Source organism: Dermochelys coriacea (assembly GCF_009764565.3).
Source record: "Dermochelys coriacea isolate rDerCor1 chromosome 12 unlocalized genomic scaffold, rDerCor1.pri.v4 SUPER_12_unloc_1, whole genome shotgun sequence".
In the NCBI taxonomy this organism is placed as follows: domain Eukaryota; kingdom Metazoa; phylum Chordata; order Testudines; family Dermochelyidae; genus Dermochelys; species Dermochelys coriacea.
Window position 1 is genome coordinate 30,350 of NW_025091561.1, and position 11,430 is coordinate 41,779.

The window sequence follows — 11,430 nt, forward strand, 5'->3', positions numbered from 1 at the left end:
CTGTATTCGCAAAAAGAAAAGGAGTACTTGTGGCACCCTTCTAGATTAACAAATTTATTTGAGCATAAGCTTTTGTGAGCTACAGCATGGCTCTTGGGAGATGGGTTTCTGACTCGCATCCAGCTTGCTCTGTGGGCCACTAGCTGAACCCACTGAGGCCAGGGGAGATGGTTTTGAGGTGGCAAAAAGGGAGACTTTGAGGCTCCCAGCACATCTTGAGAAGCAAAGAAATAGCATGGGATTACCACCGTCCCTCGTTGGGCTCGAACCGCCATGCTTTTGGTTAACAGCTAAATGTGCTCACCCATTGCACCACAGAGACACCCAGAGACATGGCTGCTCTTAGCCAGGCTGTGCAACCTGCACATCTGCTGCCCACGCTAGAGCTTGCAAGGTGCTAGTCCGGACAGGACTGGATTCACCATGGCACCAATGGCTCCATGGCTCTGGACTCAAGCTCAGATGGGGCCCATAACACTCGCTTCCTTCCCTCTCACAGGGCTGCAGAAGTGGAGCCTCGGAGCAGCGGGGATCCAGCCTGGGAGCTGAGAGCCCACGGGGCCCGAGGAGCTGTAGTTCCTTGGCCAGCTCCCTGCCTACAGAGCCAGCCCTGGAATAGGGAAGGAACTACATTTCCCAGCATTTCCTTGGCACTATCCACAGGAAAGGGAGCGGGAGGGAATGGGGAACCTGAGACCTCATGTACTGCAGCTTGCTGTCAATGGGGAGCTGGCTGCTCAAAGGGGGTGGTGCTGTGAATGGGGAACAAGTGTGCCCAAGGAGTAGAAGGCTTTGGTCTGGATATCACCCTCAAAGACTTCCCCAGGCTGGATGAGGGATGCTGGTGTGACCTTGCCTGGCCACCCCCAAACAAGGAACCGGGTGGACAGTGCCCCTCTCTGTCTGAAGCCTAGCAAGGGAGGTCTGTGGATCCCACAAGAAGTTAAAATGATAAGTAAGGGAGGGGAGGCTCTACTAGAGAACCTGGGCAGCTGTAGATACAGTACCAGGCCTGTAGGAGGATTTCCATTCTGAGCCAGGGAAGCAGAAATTGGCTTTTCCTTTCTAGATTTATCCAATATTCAGAAAGGGAATTGAGCACCTGCCTTCCACACTGGAACACTCTCAAAATTCAGGAGTGCTCAAGCTCAATTTGGGATACTGTTACTTCATTTCTCCCCAATCAAATATGCTGATCCACTGAAATGTGCTGTGGAAGAAGTAGGATAAAACTGAACAAATGCTGGCATCTCTCCAGTGCTAACTCGGACTGGTATTGCTATTTTTAACAGCCATTGTCATTTGTTTTAGTTTTGTTTGTTGAAAGAGAAGACATTAATATTGCACTGGCAAATTCCCCACAGAAACAAAGAGTGGAAGAAAAGAATAACAAAGGCACCTCAACTTTTCCTCCTTTATGTAGGACAGTTATCATATGGATCCAGATAGCCTCCAATCACACATGCTGAAAATTGTTCCACTTTAACGCAGTTCTGTAACCCTGCAGGGACCAGTCCTGTCTGTGTTCTGTGCATATCCAAAATTCCTCCTGAATTCAGAAGGGCCTTGCTTTTGTGATCATACTACCTGATATTTTCAGCCCTTGGAAGGTTCCTAAAAGAAGAATTTTAATTAAAGAAAAGGTAAAAGAATCACCTCTGTAAAATCAGGATAGTAAATACCTTACAGGGTAATCAGATTCAAAACAAAGAGAATCCCTCTAGGCAAAACCTTAAGTTGGAAAAAGACAGAAAAACAGGACTATACATGCCATTCAGCACATCTTATTTTACCAGCCATTAAACGTAAGGAAATCTAATGCCTTTCTAGCTCGATTACTTAATAACTAACAGTTGTAAGGCTGCATTCCTCATCTGTTCCCCGCAAAGGCATCATAGACACAGACAGACCCTTTGTCCCCCCTCCCTCCACTTTTGAAAGTATTTTGTCTCCTCATTGGTCATTTTGGTCAGGTGCCGGCAAGGTTATCTTAGCTTCTTAACCCTTTACAGGTGAAAGGGCTTTGCCTCTTATCAGGAGGGATTTTATAGCACTGTGTATACAAAAGGTGGTTATCCTTCCCTTTATTTTTATCACAGCCCACTTGGAGATGTCTTCCCCCAAAATATCCCCCCCCCCAAGCTCTACATACCCTATTTCCTGGGGAGTCTTGAGAATAAAATCCTCACAATTGGTTACAAAATCATCAAAGACCCAAACCCTTGGATCTTGGAACAATGGAAAAATCATAGAATCATAGAATCATAGAATATCAGGGTTGGAAGGGACCCCAGAAGGTCATCTAGTCCAACCCCCTGCTCAAAGCAGGACCAAGTCCCAGTTAAATCATCCTAGCCAGGGCTTTGTCAAGCCTGACCTTAAAAACCTCTAAGGAAGGAGATTCTACCACCTCCCTAGGTAACGCATTCCAGTGTTTCACCACCCTCTTAGTGAAAAAGTTTTTCCTAATATCCAATCTAAACCTCCCCCATTGCAACTTGAGACCATTACTCCTCGTTCTGTCATCTGCTACCATTGAGAACAGTCTAGAGCCATCCTCTTTGAAACCCCCTTTCAGGTAGTTGAAAGCAGCTATCAAATCCCCCCTCATTCTTCTCTTCTGCAGACTAAACAATCCCAGCTCCCTCAGCCTCTCCTCATAAGTCATGTGCTCTAGACCCCTAATCATTTTTGTTGCCCTTCGCTGTACTCTTTCCAATTTATCCACATCCTTCTTGTAGTGTGGGGCCCAAAACTGGACACAGTACTCCAGATGAGGCCTCACCAGTGTCGAATAGAGGGGAACGATCACGTCCCTCGATCTGCTCGCTATGCCCCTACTTATACATCCCAAAATGCCATTGGCCTTCTTGGCAACAAGGGCACACTGCTGACTCATATCCAGCTTCTCGTCCACTGTCACCCCTAGGTCCTTTTCCGCAGAACTGCTGCCGAGCCATTCGGTCCCTAGTCTGTAGCGGTGCATTGGATTCTTCCATCCTAAGTGCAGGACCCTGCACTTATCCTTATTGAACCTCATTAGATTTCTTTTGGCCCAATCTTCCAATTTGTCTAGGTCCTTCTGTATCCTATCCCTCCCCTCCAGCGTATCTACCACTCCTCCCAGTTTAGTATCATCCGCAAATTTGCTGAGAGTGCAATCCACACCATCCTCCAGATCATTTATGAAGATATTGAACAAAACGGGCCCCAGGACCGACCCCTGGGGCACTCCACTTGACACCGGTTGCCAACTAGACATGGAGCCATTGATCACTGCCCGTTGAGCACGACAATCTAGCCAGCTTTCTACCCACCTTATAGTGCATTCATCCAGCCCATACTTCCTTAACTTGCTGACAAGAATGCTGTGGGAGACCGTGTCAAAAGCTTTGCTAAAGTCAAGAAACAGTACATCCACTGCTTTCCCTTCATCCACAGAACCAGTAATCTCATCATAAAAGGCGATTAGATTAGTCAGGCATGACCTTCCCTTGGTGAATCCATGCTGACTGTTCCTGATCACTTTCCTCTCCTCTAAGTGCTTCAGGATTGATTCTTTGAGGACCTGCTCCATGATTTTTCCAGGGACTGAGGTGAGGCTGACCGGCCTGTAGTTCCCAGGATCCTCCTTCTTCCCTTTTTTAAAGATGGGCACTACATTAGCCTTTTTCCAGTCATCCGGGACTTCCCCCGTTCGCCACGAGTTTTCAAAGATAATGGCCAAGGGCTCTGCAATCACAGCCGCCAATTCCCTCAGCACTCTCGGATGCAATTCGTCCGGCCCCATGGACTTGTGCACGTCCAGCTTTTCTAAATAGTCCCTAACCACCTCTATCTCTACAGAGGGCTGGCCATCTCTTCCCCATTTTGTGATGCCCAGCACAGCAGTCTGGGAGCTGACCTTGTTAGTGAAAACAGAGGCAAAAAAAGCATTGAGTACATTAGCTTTTTCCACATCCTCTGTCACTAGCTTGCCTCCCTCATTCAGTAAGGGGCCCACACTTTCCTTGGCTTTCTTCTTGTTGCCAACATACCTGAAGAAACCCTTCTTGTTACTCTTGACATCTCTTGCTAGCTGCAGCTCCAGGTGCGATTTGGCCCTCCTGATATCTTTCCTACATGCCCGAGCAATATTTTTATACTCTTCCCTGGTCATATGTCCAACCTTCCACTTCTTGTAAGCTTCTTTTTTATGTTTAAGATCCGCTAGGATTTCACCATTAAGCCAAGCTGGTCGCCTGCCATATTTACTATTCTTTCGACTCATCGGGATGGTTTGTCCCTGTAACCTCAACAGGGATTCCTTGAAATACAGCCAGCTCTCCTGGACTCCCTTCCCTTTCATGTTAGTCCCCCAGGGGATCCTGGCCATCTGTTCCCTGAGGGAGTCAAAGTCTGCTTTCCTGAAGTCCAGGGTCCGTATCCTGCTGCTTACCTTTCTTCCCTGCGTCAGGATCCTGAACTCAACCAACTCATGGTCACTGCCTCCCAGATTCCCATCCACTTTTGCTTCCCCCACTAATTCTACCCGGTTTGTGAGCAGCAGGTCAAGAAAAGCGCTCCCCCTAGTTGGCTCCCCTAGCACTTGCACCAGGAAATTGTCCCCTACGCTTTCCAAAAACTTCCTGGATTGTCTATGCACCGCTGTATTGCTCTCCCAGCAGATATCAGGAAAATTAAAGTCACCCATGAGAATCAGGGCATGCGATCTAGTAGCTTCCGTGAGTTGCCGGAAGAAAGCCTCATCCACCTCATCCCCCTGGTCCGGTGGTCTATAGCAGACTCCCACCATGACATCACTCTTGTTGCACACACTTCTAAACTTAATCCAGAGACACTCAGGTTTTTCCACAGTTTCGTACCGGAGCTCTGAGCAGTCATACTGCTCCCTTACATACAGTGCTACTCCCCCACCTTTTCTGCCCTGCCTGTCCTTCCTGAACAGTTTATAACCATCCATGACTGTACTCCAGTCATGTGAGTTATCCCACCAAGTCTCTGTTATTCCAATCACGTCATAATTCCTTGACATCACCAGGACCTCCAGTTCTCCCTGCTTGTTTCCAAGGCTTTGTGCATTTGTATATAAGCACTTGAGATAACCTGTTGATCGCCCCTCATTCCCAGTATGAGGCAGGAGCCCTCCCCTCACAGACATTCCTGCCTGTGCTTCCTCCCGGTATCCCGCTTTCCCACTTACCTCAGGGCTTTGGTCTCCTTCCCCCGGTGAACCTAGTTTAAAGCCCTCCTCACTAGGTTAGCCAGCCTGCTGGCAAAGATGCTCTTCCCTCTCTTCGTAAGATGGAGCCCGTCTCTGCCCAGCACTCCTCCTTCATGGAACACCATCCCATGGTCAAAGAATCCAAAGCCTTCTCTCCGACACCACCTGCGTAGCCATTCGTTGACCTCCACGATTCGACGGTCCCTACCCAGGCCTTTTCCTTCCACGGGGAGGATGGACGAGAACACCACTTGCGCCTCCAACTCCTTTATCCTTCTTCCCAGAGCCACGTAGTCCGCAGTGATCCGCTCAAGGTCATTCTTGGCAGTATCATTGGTCAGTCATGTTCTTAAAAGAAGGAATTTATTAAAAAAAAAAAAGAAAGGTAAAAATCATCTCTGTAAAATCAGGATGGCAAATACTTTACAGGGTATTCAGATTCAAAACATAGTAGATCCCCCTCTGGGCAAAACCTTAAAGTTACAGAAAACAGGAATAAACCTCCCTCTTAACACAGGGAAAATTCACATAAAACAAAAGATAAACCAATCCGCCTTGCCTGGCTTACCTATTCTGGTTGCAATATTGGAGACTTGGATTAGGATGGGTTGGAGAAGATGGATTTCTGTCTGGCCTCTCTCAGTCCCAAGAGAGAACAACTCCTAAACAAAGAGCACAAAACAAAAGTCTTCCCCCTGCCCCAAGATTTGAATGTACCTTGTCCCCTTATTGGTCCTTTGGGTCAGGTGCCAGCCAGGTTAGCTGAACTTCTTAGCCCTTTACAGGTAACAGGATGTTGCCTCTGGCCAGAGGGATTTTCTAGCACTGTAAACAGAAAGGTGGTTACCCTTCCCTTTATATTTATGACAGTGACCGTACAACCTGATATTTTCAGCCCTTGTAAGTGAAGCAAGTTTACATTTAGTAATTGGGCAGAAAGTAAGCTGGTACTGAATGCTCCACTTTCTTGCAGGTATGCTGCTGCAGCTTTTTTACCAGTACGCCGTACCGGCCCCTACCGGCTTACTTTCACCTCTGACCCCGGGGTAGTAACATTGCAAAGGAGGAAAACCTGAGACACAGAGAGCAGCAGGGAGTTGTCTGAGGTCACACAGTGAATAGCACACAGGTCTCCTGGCTCCCTGGCCTCTGTTCTGGCCACTAGACAACACTACCTGTGCTCGGCTGCCTCGGGGTTAGGTGTGGGGATACAGCTTTAAAGGGTATGGGCCATATCCTCAGCTGGTGTAAATCAGTGTATCTCCACTCACACAAGTTTAGAGCAGCCAAGGATCTGACCCAATATGCAGAGTTGGATTGAAAACTGAGAGAAGGAGTTAAGACACTTGCTCATACAAGCACCTTCATTCCCTTCTCACGGGAGGATGAAACAGCCCTATGGCAAGGGGATGGAATTAGCCCCAAGAGGGGAATCCTTTTGGTCCTCCCTGGCTGGAAGAGTCACAGAGGGACACGATTGAGGTGCTTTGTCAGAGCTGTGAGAATGAGTGCTGGGCTCAGTAAGCAGTGAGTGTGAACATAAAAAGAAAAGGAGGACTTGTGGCACCTTAGAGACTAACAAATTTATTTGAGCATAAGCTTTCGTGAGCTACACCTCACTTCATCCGATGCATTCGTGAGCTGTAGCTCACGAAAGCTTATGCTCAAATAAATTTATTAGTCTCTAAGGTGCCACAAGTACTCCTTTTCTTTTTGCGAATACAGACTAACACGGCTGATACTCTGAAACCTGTCAGTGTGAACATAGTTGACGGTCCTGGGAGAGAGGAGAATCCAGCTGGAAAAAGGAAGAAATTCAGCTACTGTCGCAGGCTCAAACCACCATCCTTTGCGTTAGCAGCAGGACACACTGACGCAATACACCACAGAGATACAAGGCTGCTGTTATTAAAGCTGCTGGACATCTGACTGCCAATGCTAGAGGTCGCAAGGCACTAGTCTGGATGCTGGGGGCTGGGGGCTGTGGGTACAGACCCAGCAGAGGGGTGCAGTGGCAGCATGTTGGGTCCATAACCCAGAGGTTGATGGATCGAAACCATCCTCTGCTAGGCAGGTGGTTGTTTCTTTTGCTCTGGGCCTTCAAGCAAGCTGGAAACCACTAGAGCCCCAAGAGCCTCGGCCATGAGGCCAGAGGTGGCTGAGGCGGGGGCCTGCCAGGGAGCTCCCCTGCTCCTCTGGCTGCCTGGGCTGAAGGCAAGAGGCCTGCGTGTGGTGAGGGCTCCTGTCCCGGCCTGAGGAAGCCGTGCTTCCTCGTCCCCTTCTCCCACCCGCAACGGCAGGCAGCTGCTGTGGGAGAACATGAGGGAGGCTCTCAGGACGCTCGGCAGCTCTGTGTGTGACTATCAGGGGAAAGAGCCACAGCTCCTGACTCGACCTGCCATTGACTCGCGGGGCTCTGTGCTCCGTCAGCTGGGGCGGGCCAGGATGAGGCCGTGACTCAGGCTGGGGCAGCATGGCCGTGCTTCCCTGACGAGGCATGAGGCAGGCCAAGAGCTCTGCACAGCCAACGGGGAAGTGGAAGGGATGCGTCTTCAGCTGGCGCGTCTCATCTGTTTCTCCCTTGCCACCGGGCGGAGGTGGAAAGGGAGCGAAACGTACCCGGCTGAAGCTTTTACACTTGGATTAAACCTGAGTCCGCAGCGTGGCTGCTTGGAGATGGGCTTTTGCGGTGCGGCCCCCACACTCTTCCAGTCAGCAGGTGAACCCACTGTGTCCAAGAGGGACACTCTCAAGGTGGCAAAAGGGGGACTTCAAGGCTCCCAGCAGAACTTGAGGAGCCCACAAGGAGCCTTCAGTGGCATCCCTGGGGGAGCATAACCCCCCCCCTTTCCATTAACAGCTGAACTCACTGACCCATGACACCACAGAGACACCTACCAGCAGCTGGTTTGCCAGGGCCACTGCCCAGCTCCCTGCACCATTCCCTGCCCATGCCAGAGCTCACAAGGCACTAGCCTGGAGTCAGGGCTGCTTGGAGCTGCTGAAGAAAAGCCAGCAGCATGACACAGAGGAACCGTGCTGCGCTCATAGCACACAGGTCGATGAATCAAAACCCTCTTCTGCCAGCACCGGCCTCCTTCTTCTTCTTCCACTTGGCCTTCAAGCGAGGAGCGGCTGGAACAGAGCCAAGAGTTCAACCAGGCTCAACCTGATTCAACCAGGATTTCAACAATTTCCATCCCACTATCAATCTCAGCCTGGACCAGTACACACAAGTGATCGACTTCCTAGACACTACGGAGCTAATAAGCGATGGTCACATAAACACAACCCTATACCGGAAACCTACTGACCACTATTCCTACCTACATGCCTCCAGCTTTCATCCAGACTACACCACATGATCCATTGTCTACAGCCAAGCTCTACGATACAACCACATTTGCTCCAACCTCTCAGACAGAGACAAACATCTACAAGATCTCTATCAAGCATTCTTACAAGTACAATACCCACCTGCTGAAGTGAAGAAACAGATTGACAGAGCCAGAAGAGTACCCAGAAGTCACCTACTACAGGACAGGCCCAACAAAGAAAGTAACAGAACGCCACTAGCCATCCCCTTCAGCCTCCAACTAAAACCTCTCTAACGCATCAAGGATCTACAACCTATCCTGAAGGACGACCCATCACTCTCACAGATCTTGGGGGACAGGCCAGTCCTTGCTCACAGACAGCCCCCCAACCTGAAGCAAATACTCACCAGCAACCACACAACAGAACAACTAACCCAGGAACCTATCTTTGCAACAAAGCCCGTTGCCAACTCTGTCCACATTTCTATTCAGGGGACACCATCATAGGGCCTAATCATATCAGCCACACTATCAGAGGCTCGTTCACCTGCACATCTACCAAGGTGATATATGCCATCATGTGCCAGCAATGCCCCTCTGCCATGTACATTGGTCAAACTGAACAGTCTCTACGTAAAAGAATAAATGGACACAAATCAGACATCAAGAATTATAACATTCAAGAACCAGTTGGAGAACACTTCAATCTCTCTGGTCACTCGATTAAAGACCTAAAAGTTGCAATTCTTCAACAAAAAAACTTCAAAAACAGACTCCAATGAGAGACTACCGAATTGGAATTAATTTGCAAACTGAATACAATTAACTTAGGCTTGAATAGAAACTGGGAGTGGATTGGTCATTACACAAAGTAAAACTATTTCTACATGTTTATTCCCCCCCACACCCCCCACTGTTCCTCAGATGTTCTTGTCAACTGCTGGAAATGGCCCACCTTGATTATCACTACAAAAGATTCCCCCCGCCCCACTCTCCTGCTGGTAATAGCTCACCTTAAGTCATCACTCTTGTTACAGTGTGTATGGTAACACCCATTGTTTCATGTTCTCTCTGTATATAAATCTCCCCACTGTACTTTCCACCAAATGCATCCGATGAAGTGAGCTGTATCTCACAAAAGCTTATGCTCAAATAAAGTTCTTAGTCTCTAAGGTGCCACAAGTCCTCCTTTTCTTTTCACTTAACAACAGAGTTCCCACTGCAAAATAGCTAGAAGTCCCTTCATACTCTCTGCTAAACAAAACAACATTGTGCAGAACCAGGAGCAGCCCTGCTGTGCCGTTAGGAAGGCCTGCAGTAGAATCAGCAAATCAATCTAGGATTCTGTGCTTATACTTAGTATTTACCAAATGTGATAAAAGAAAGGAGGGGCAGGTAGCTCCCTTTTTTTGGACACCCACCCAGGCAATAGCTATGAAATCCCTCTTAGTAGCTGTTCTCTAATTGCTCTACTTGTAAAGGGTTAAAAAGTCTCACTGCTATGCATAGGTAAAAGAAAGTGAGTGGACACCTTGCCAAAAGAGCCATTGGGAAGGCTAGAACTTTTTTAAATGGAGAAAAGACTCTCCTTTTGTCTGTCTGTTGTTGTTCTCCCAGGGAGAGGCGGCCAGGGCAGGAGCTATGCTGTAAGAAGCTTGGGCCAGAATTTCCCACACTTGGAGCACTGATAGGGTCTCTCTCCAGTGTGGATCCTCTGATGTCTCATAAGGTGTGAGCGCTGAGTGAAAGTTTTCCCCAGGGGCAGCATTCATAGGGCTGCTCCCCCCTTTGTGGATTCCCTGATGTCTAATACGATGAGAGCTGTGAGTGAAGGTTTCCCACACACAACATTCATAGGAAGAAAAGGAGTACTTGTGGCACCTTGTGGATCCTCTGATGTCTAATAAGGTGTGAGTGCCTACTGAACTTTTTCCCACCCTCAACACATGTGTTATTTCTCTCTCCCATGGGGATTCCCTGCTGGGCCATAGTTTCCTTGAGACATTTGTGAGTTCCTCGATTGACCAACTTTCTGCATTGGCTGTTTTCCTGCCACCTCTCTGGAATGTGCTGACTCTCACAGGTTTAGGGTTTAAGGTGTCCCTCTCCTGTCCTCAGGCATGTGTCGCCTTCATGCCTCTGCATGCCACAAGCTCCCCAGCCTGTCCTCCCATCTGATTCTGTGCCCGTGAGGCCCTCTCAGCCCACCCGATCCCCACCCACCTCCTCCTCCATTTCCTCCCTCTGTCTGTGGGGCCCCTCCCCGCCCAATGCCCCCGATATCCCATTCAACCTACCACAACCTGTCCCATCCCTGGACCCCTCCACTGTCCCACCCAGTCCACTGTAACCCTCCCCCAGCCCCTCCCCCATCTGTCAGGACCCTTCAGCACCTCCCCCTAGTTCACCCTAACCCTTCTTCTTAGCTACAGGCCCCACAACATCCCAGCTCCCCTTTCCCCCCAACCCTCTGCCTCCCCCCCTCCCTTCTGGGGATCCCTCAGCCCCACTTCCCTCCCTAAATGACGTCCAGTGGGGAAGCCAGGACAACAGGGTGGGGCGGCAAGTGGTGGCCAGACTAACTCAGGATCCACCTCAACTTCCTCCCTGTGCCACTGGCCCCTAGTCCATTTCCACCACCAGGTCAACCCGGGAACCAAGGCAGGAATGGGGTGAGGAAGCAAGTCAAGCTGAGCAAGGCGGGCAAAAGTGAGTCTTCCCTTCATGGGCCTCTCATAATGACGTCCTTTTTGTGTGCACAGCTGACAAAAACATCCCGGACAGAGAAGCAGGAGGCCAAAGGGTGCTATAAGGCTGCTGAAGTAGCTCAGTTGGGAGAGCATTAAACTGAAGATCTAAAGGTCCCTGGTTCAATCCTGGGCTTTGACA

General features: G+C 49.3%; 1 non-coding gene across 1 annotated transcript; it reads left to right on the top strand.

Annotated features, from left to right (window-relative positions):
• The first annotated feature begins 11,357 nt into the window (after positions 1-11,357).
• Positions 11,358-11,430, top strand: TRNAF-GAA. Its single transcript has one exon. It is a non-coding gene; the product is annotated as a tRNA-Phe (tRNA).